The following is an 8,346-nucleotide window of genomic DNA, read 5'->3' on the forward strand; positions in this document are numbered from 1 at the left end:
GTGTGGAGCACAAGGCTGCTTCAGTTTGTCCACAGCTGTTAATTCTGATTGTCTCGTGCTCTAGCAGACATGTGTTTTTGCCAACTGCACATAGTTTAATTCTGAGTCTTCTGGAGAGGGTACACATGCGAGAGCCATAAGAAGGCCTGGGGTATTTGAAGAAGAAAGAATGCTGCTCTTCATGATGCTTTTCACCCACACTGCTACTGTGTTTGTCATTGCTGGTTTGTTGGACTGCTGAATATCCTCATGATTAAGAGGTATTGCCCCAAAGAACTTGACCACAATAATCCATAGGAAGCAGCTTTATTAAAGAGACCAATATCTCTTTTCCCTCTAGCCTTCTTTCTCTTTTATCTAGTGTTGGGGTGTTTGAAGGAATAATGGTTGTAAGGGAAGTAGAGGCATAATAACCCAAATAAAATATATTATAAAAAATCGTGCCAAGCTGTTTGCTGTTTGAGTAGACTTCTGGAATCCAGATAACTGAGACTGGTATTATCCTAAAGAAGCCAACAACCCTAACCAGCATTAAATAGCTGGAGAGGTCTGAGTTCCTTGTCTGTACAAACCGGTTTTTCTCTCCTAACTAGGGGTGGTGGGTGGAAGAGGGATAGAGGTATTTAAGAATCCTAAATTTATTAGGTTTTTCAAAAAGCAAAGCCTATAATTTTGCTCTCAGCAATGTGAAATATATATCCTCGAGGAAACATATTTAGGTCACCTTTTGCCTTATCTTTCACTTGCTTGGACTGTGGCATTACAGAGGTTCATGCTCATTTCTTTACAAAACAATACTTTTGCTTCACAAAAAAAGGAGAGAGAAGAAAATAAACAAAAACTAAAATGGTACTCATGCCCTTTACCATTCAAAGAAATCCTTTCCAATGCCTCACCCTTCTAGGCACTGTGCTTGTGCCCTTCCTTCAAAATACATATTCCTGCTTGGCTCTATCTGAAAAACCAGCACCCACTCGTGTTTCCCTGGATATCTCTTGTCATAAGGAAGAGTACTCAGACTCCAGAGATGAACTTCTACATACCTGACTTCAAGATATATTACATACCCAAACTTATGGAACACAATAATAGCAGTGCTAAGAGGAAAGTCCACAGCACTAAGTGCCTTCAAGAAGAAATTTGAAACATCTCATAAAAGCAACTTAACAGTTCACCTGAAATCCTGTAAAAGTAAAAATAGACACTTCCAAGAGGAATAGAAGGCTAGAAATAATCAAAATCAGGGATAAAATTAATGAATTAGAAACAAAACAATTAAATGAAGAGCTGTGGTTTTTTTTTTTTTTTTTTGAGAAAATCAACAAGATAGACAAACCCTTCGCCAGGCTAAGTAAAAGAGAGAGTCACTACCCAAATCAACAAAATAGGAAATGAAAAGGGGGACATAACTGACTTTGAGGAAATCCAAAAATCAGTAGGTCTTACTTCAAAACCTATATGCCACAAAATTTGAAAATATAAATAAAATGTACAATTTTCTTTATCAATTCCACTTACCAAAGCTGAATCAAGACCAGGTAAATAAAGTAAGTAGTCCTATATCACCTAAGCTATCATCAAAAGTCTCTCACCCAAAAAATTCCCAGGAACAAATGGTTTCAGTACAGAATTCTACCAGATCTTCAAAGAAGAGCTAACTCTAATTCTCTTCAAACTATTCCACACAATAGAAACAGAGGGAACATTAACAAACTCATTCTATGAAGCCACAGTCACCTTGATAACTAAAACACACAAAGACCCAACAAAGAAAGAGAATTTCTGGCCACTATTCCTTAGGAACATTCATGCAAAAATACTGAACAAAATGCTTGCATACCAAATCCAAGAGCACATCAAAGATATCATCCATTATGACCAAGTAGGTTTAATCCCAGGAATGCAGAGGTGGTTCAAGATACAGGACTCTATCAATGTAATCCACCATATAAACAAAGTGAAAGAAAAAAAAAAAAACACATGATACTCTCCTTAGATCCTGAAAAAGTATTTGAGGAAATTCAACATACATTTATGTTTAAGGTTCTGGAGTGATCAGGGATACAATGCACATATCTAAACATATAAAGTCAATGTACAGCAAGGCTATAGGCAACATTACACTAAACACAGAGAAACCTAAACCAACCTCATTGAAATCAGGGACAAGAAAAGGCTGCCCACTCTATCCATATCTCATCAACATACTTTTTGAAGTCCATGCTAGAGCAATATGACAATTAAAGGAGATCAAGGGGATTTGGTTTGGAAAGGAAGAAGTCAAAGTATCACTATTTGCAGATGTTATGATAGTATAGATGAGTGACCACAAAAATTCTACAAGGGAAATCCTACAACTAATAAACACATTCAGCAAAGTGGCTGTATACAAAATAACTCAAAAAAAAAAATCAGTAGCCGTCTGTACACAAAAGACAAATGGGCTGAGAAAGAAATTAGGGAAACAACACCCTTCACAACAGCCACAAAGGATATAAAGTACCTTTGGTGTAACTCTAACTAAGCAAGTCAAAGACTTGTATGAAAAAAAACCACAAAACTTAAAGTCTCTAAAGAAAGAAATAGATGAAGATATCAGAAGATGGAAAGATCTCCCATGTTCATGGCTTGACAGGATTAGCATAGTAAAAATGGCCATTTGACCAAAAGCAATCTACAGATTCAATGCAATTCCCAACACAAACCTTGAAAGAAACATTCTCAATTTCATACTGAATAACAAGAAACCCAGAATCAGTAAAACAATCCCTGATTTCAAGCTGTATTATAGAGCAACAGTAATAAAAACTGCATGGTGGCATAGAAATAGACTGGTAGATCAATGGAATCAAATAGAAGACCCAAAAATAAACCCACACAATTATGGACACCTGATTTCTGACAGAGGAGCCAAAACCATACAATGAAAAAAAAAAAAAAAAAGACAGCATCTTCAACAAATGGTGCTGGTCTAACTGTATATCTACATGTAAAAAAATGCAAATAGATCCATACTTATCACCTTGCACAAAATTAAAGTCCAAGTAGATCAAAGACCTCAATATAAAACCAAACACACTAAATTTACCAGAAGAAAAAGTGGGGAAGAGCCTTGAACTCATTGGCACAAGAAACAATTTCCTGAACAGAAAAACAGCACAGCCTCTAAGATCAACAATGGGACTCCATGAAACTGAAAAACTTCTGTAAAGCAAAGGCCAATATCATCAGAACAAAATGACAGCTTATAGACTGGGAAAGTATCTTCATCAACCCTATACCTGATAGACAGCTAATATCCAGTATATATAAAGAACTCAAGAAGTTAAACAGCAACAAGCCAAGTAATCCAATTATAAAATGGGGTACAGAGACAAAGAGAGAATTCTCAATAGAGAATAAAACAAGAAATAAAATAAATATAAGATCAAAAAATCAAGTGACAACACATGCTGGAGAGGATGTGGAGAAAGAGGAACCCTCTTCTATTGCTGGTGGGAATATAAACTTCTACAACCACTTTGGAAATCAATCCAGCTCTTTCTCAGACAATTAGGAATATTGCTACCTCAAGATCCAGCTATTCCAATAATAGCATATATCCAAAATACCCTCAAGTACACAACAAGGACATTTGTTCAACCATGTTTTTAGCAGCTTTATTCGTAATATCCAGAATCTGAAAACAACCCAGATGTCCCTCAGTTGAGGAATGGATACAGAAATTGTGGTACATTTACACAATGAGCTAATACTCAGCAATTAAAAACAAGGAAATCATGAAATTTGTAGGCGAATGGTAGAAACTAAAAAAGATGATCCTGAGTGAGGAATCCTAGAAGCAGAAAGAAACAAATATTATATACTCACTTAAAACTGTATATTAATCATATAATATAAGATAATCATACTAAAATATGTACACCTAAAGAAGCTAAGCAGGAAGGAGGATCTTTGGTAATATGCTCAATCCTAATTCAGAAAAGCAAATGGGATGGACATTGGAAGAGGGTGAACACAAGGAACAAGATAGGAGCCTACCACAGAGGGCCTCTGAAAAACTCTACCCAGCATGGTATTAAAGCAGACACTGACAATCATAGCCAAACTTTGGGTAAATGGCAGTGAATCTTATGAAAGAAGGGGGAGATAGAAAGACCTAGAGGGGAGCTCCAGAAGAAGAGCAACAGAACCAAAAAATATCTGGGCACAAGGGTCTTTTCTGAGATTGAAACTCCAACCGAGGTCCACACATGGAGATAACCTAGAACTCCTCCACAGAGGGAGCTCAGTCTCCAAGTGGGCTCACTAGTAAGGGGAACAGGGACTGTCTCTGTCATGAACTCAGTGGCTGACTCTTTGATCATCTCCCCCTGAGGGCAAAGCAGCCTTCCCAGGCCAGAAAGGAAGACAATGCAGACAGTCCAAATGAGAACTGATAGGCTAGGGTCAGATGGAAGGGAAGGAGGAAAGGCCCTATCAGTGTACTGGGGAATAGGCATGGGAGGAGAAGAGGGAGGGAGGGCATATTGGGTGTGAATGAGGAAGGGGTTACCACTGGGATACAAAGTGAATAAATTGCAATAAATACAAAAAGAAAGACATATTATAGATAAATATTAATAATATCTGCATGGTACTGGCATAGAAATAGGGTTTTGTTCAATGGAATAAAATCAGAGACCCAGAAATAAACCCACATTCCTACACAACTGCTTTTTAACAAAGGAGCCAAAACCATACAATGGAAAATTACAGCATCTTAAACAAATGGTGCTATGTGAAATGGATGTCCACATGTAGAAAAAATGCAAATAGATCCATATTTACTACCCTGCATAAACTAAAGTCCAAGTGGGTCAAAGACCTCAACATAAACCCAGACACACTAAATCTCTTAGACCAAAAATTATGGAAGAGCCTTGAACTCATTGGCACAGGAAATAGCTGCCTGAAAAGAACACCAACAGCACAGGCTGTAAGAGCAACAATCAATAAATGGGACCTCATAAAACTTAAATGCTTCTGTAAAGCAAAGGACAGTGTCATCAGAACAAAATGACAGCTTACAGATTGGGAAAGGATCTTCACCAAACGTACACCTGACCGATGGATAACATCCAGAGTATATAAAGAACTCAAGAAGTTAAACACCCCAGAACCACATAATCAATTTTAACAACTGGGTACAGAGCTAAACAGAAAATAGTCAACAAAGGAATACTGAATGGCAGAGAAGCACTTAAAGAAATGTTCAACATCCTTAGTCATCAGGGAAATACAAATCAAAATTGTCCTGAGTTTTTACCTTACACCCATCAGAATGGCTAAATTCAAAAACTCTAGTGACAACACATGCTAGAGAGGTTGTTGAGAAAGGGGAACTCTACTCCATTGCTGGAGGGATGTCAACTTGTACAACTGTCGGGAGCCGTGACTCAGCGGCCTGCTTTGATATTTAAATCTCGGCGGAGAGATGGCTTTAAGCAGGCCTTTACTAATGGCAGAGGAGAACTTGCAAGTCCATCTCCTTTTGTTTGTGACAAAAGGTGGGATAGCTTGTGAGGGTTACACCTCTTCCTCAGGCTCCTTGTGCAAATTAACCTATTGTTCTGAGATGTTTTACTGGCTAAAGTAACTCCTCAAAAAATAAAGTGGTCAGAAGGCTGGAGGCAGAGGATGAGGCAATACTTGAGACTTGTTGCTTGCTGCAGCAGTCTGCCTTTTGCAAAAGCTGTCGAGTCTGGACCTTTAAAAAGTTTCCTGTGTGCTGTGTGTTTATTTTATTAATATCAATCCTCACACCTGACTCAAGAACCGTTCGTCTCTGCCCAGCTGGCCCCGGCATACAACCACTTTGAAAATCATTCTGGTGCTTTCCCAGAAAATTAGCAATAGTGCTACCTCAACATCCAGCTAGACCACTCCTGGGAATATATCTGAAAGATGCTCAACCATACAACAAGGACATTTGCTCACCTATGATCATAGCTGCTTTATTCCAGAACCTGGAAAAAACCTAGTTGTCTGTCATCTGAGGAATGGATACGGAAACTGTTGTACATTTACACAATGGAATACTACTGAGCCATTAAAAACAAGGAAATCATGAAATTTGCAGGCAACTGGATGGCACTAGAAAAGATGATCCTGAGTGAGGTAATCCAGAAGCAGAAAGCCTTACATGGTATATAATCATTTATAAGTGGATATTAGCCATATAATATAGTATAAACATAGTAAAAGTCATAGTCCTAAAAAAGGTAAACAACAAGGAGAACCCTAGGGAAGAGGCTTAATCCTCATTCAGAAGGGCAAACAGGATAGACCTCAGAAGTGGGAGAGGACAGGGAACAGGAGAGTAGCCTTACTTAGCTGTGCATACATTTCTTGCCTTCTATCCAAATATGCTATTACCCCAAGGATCAAATAGTTAGCCTCTTTTTTCACTGTTCTAACCCTTAAACTCCACTATCTTGCAACTATGAAAAATACTGCTTTTCTTTACCAATGAGTCTATTATTTTTTTATTTTAATTTTATTTAATTCATTTATTCACCTTGTATCCCAGCTGTAGCCCCCTCCTCCATCCCTTCCCAATCCCACTCTCCCTCCCTCTTCTCATATGCCCTTCCCCAAGTCCATTGATAGGGGAAATCCTCCTCTCCTTCTGTCTGAAACTAGCTCTTGCGTCTCATCGGGACTGGTTGCATTGTCTTCCTCTGTAGCCTGGCAAGGCTGATCGCCCCTCAGGGGCAGGTGATCAAAGAGCCAGCCACCATGTTCATGCCAGAGACAGTCCCTGCTCCCTTACTAGGGAAACTGCTTGGAGACTGAGTTGCCATCAGCTACATCTGAGCAGAGGTTCTAGGTTATCTCCATGTATGGTCCTTTGTTGCTCTACCAGTCTCAGAAAAGACCCCTGTGACCAGATGTTTTTGGTTTTGTTGCTCTTCTTCTGGATCTCCTGTCCCCTCCAGGTCTTAATATCTCCCCCTTCCTTCATAAGATTCTCTGCACTCTGTCCACAGTATGGTTATGAGTCTCAGCATCTGCTTTGATACCCTGCTGGGCAGAGACTTTCAGAGGCCCTCAGTGGCTCTCTTTCAGAGGCTCCTGTCCAGTTCCCTGTTTTCTCCTTCTTCCAATGTCGTTCTCCCATTTGCCTTTGTGAGTGAGGACTAATCATCTTACCCAGGGTGAAAAAGTTACTTTTGCAGAAAGATTCTATGCACAATACTGGATAAGAAATGTAATATTCAGTCTTACCGAAATGTGAACTATGCAAGCTATAATAATGACCAGGCTGAAAGTTATGCCCACTGGTGAAATTGTGGCACAAATGTTATGGAAGTGTCCAACTACTTTTTAAATTGTATTTTATGCCCTTTCCATAAAATGGAACCCATGCCTGATACTGTCATTAAGGCCACGAACCAGAGAGCAGATAAATCATGAGCTCTAGAAGAAAACCTACTAATATTAACCTATTAAATTGATAGAGATAAAATGATTCCTAATGACACACAGCTGTATCAACTGTATCAACTGTATCAACCCTCATCTGAGCAGCTTCTTCCCACAGTAGATAGTAATATCAAGGAAATCTATGACTCGTTCAGAAAGAGTATCAGATAATTTGGAATTTTCAGCTCTCACTTTGGATGTCTATGTCACTAACTGAGGAGGCCCCCTTAGAGGCCTGTTCCTGCACAGGTGTTAATTTCAAGTCAAAGGGCCCTTTATAACAACCCCTTGCAGTTTCAACTAGAAGCTGCTTTTTACATTTTCAGTCAGAGAAAAAATGTGTTTAGTTTTAGTTTTCCTCCTTAGCAGTAGTATATATAGCCAGTCCCTAATCATGGAGAAAAAACCTGGGCTCCCTCCCCTATTTCTTTTCCTTTCAATCATCCTTCCTGGTCACTTGCCTGGCAACCTAAGAGATAAAGAAAACAGGGATTCTGCATCTGTCCCAGATCCAACACTGCACACAGGAACCCTGCCATAGCAGAAAGAGAGAGAGAGATTGACATGTGGATTTTAATAATGTATTATAGCTAAACCATTAGAAACAGAAAATTTTAAAAAATGGTATTAAAATTTGCATTGAGAAAGATCAAGTTACTAGCAAATGTGGCAAGCCCAATAGAATAATACAAAACTATTTGACATAAACTTTAACCTCAGAAGCAAATCAGAAATATACTCTAACTCCTGAAACATTGTAATTTTTAGCCCAGATGATACAGTCAGCAAAGGAATGTATTAAAACTGCAGGAGGAATAAGCTTTTCTAGTAAAAAAAAAAATTAAAAGAGCTTATATGTAGAAAAATAGCACTACAGAG

Source organism: Meriones unguiculatus (genome assembly GCF_030254825.1).
Source record: "Meriones unguiculatus strain TT.TT164.6M chromosome 13 unlocalized genomic scaffold, Bangor_MerUng_6.1 Chr13_unordered_Scaffold_44, whole genome shotgun sequence".
Lineage (NCBI taxonomy): Eukaryota > Metazoa > Chordata > Mammalia > Rodentia > Muridae > Meriones > Meriones unguiculatus.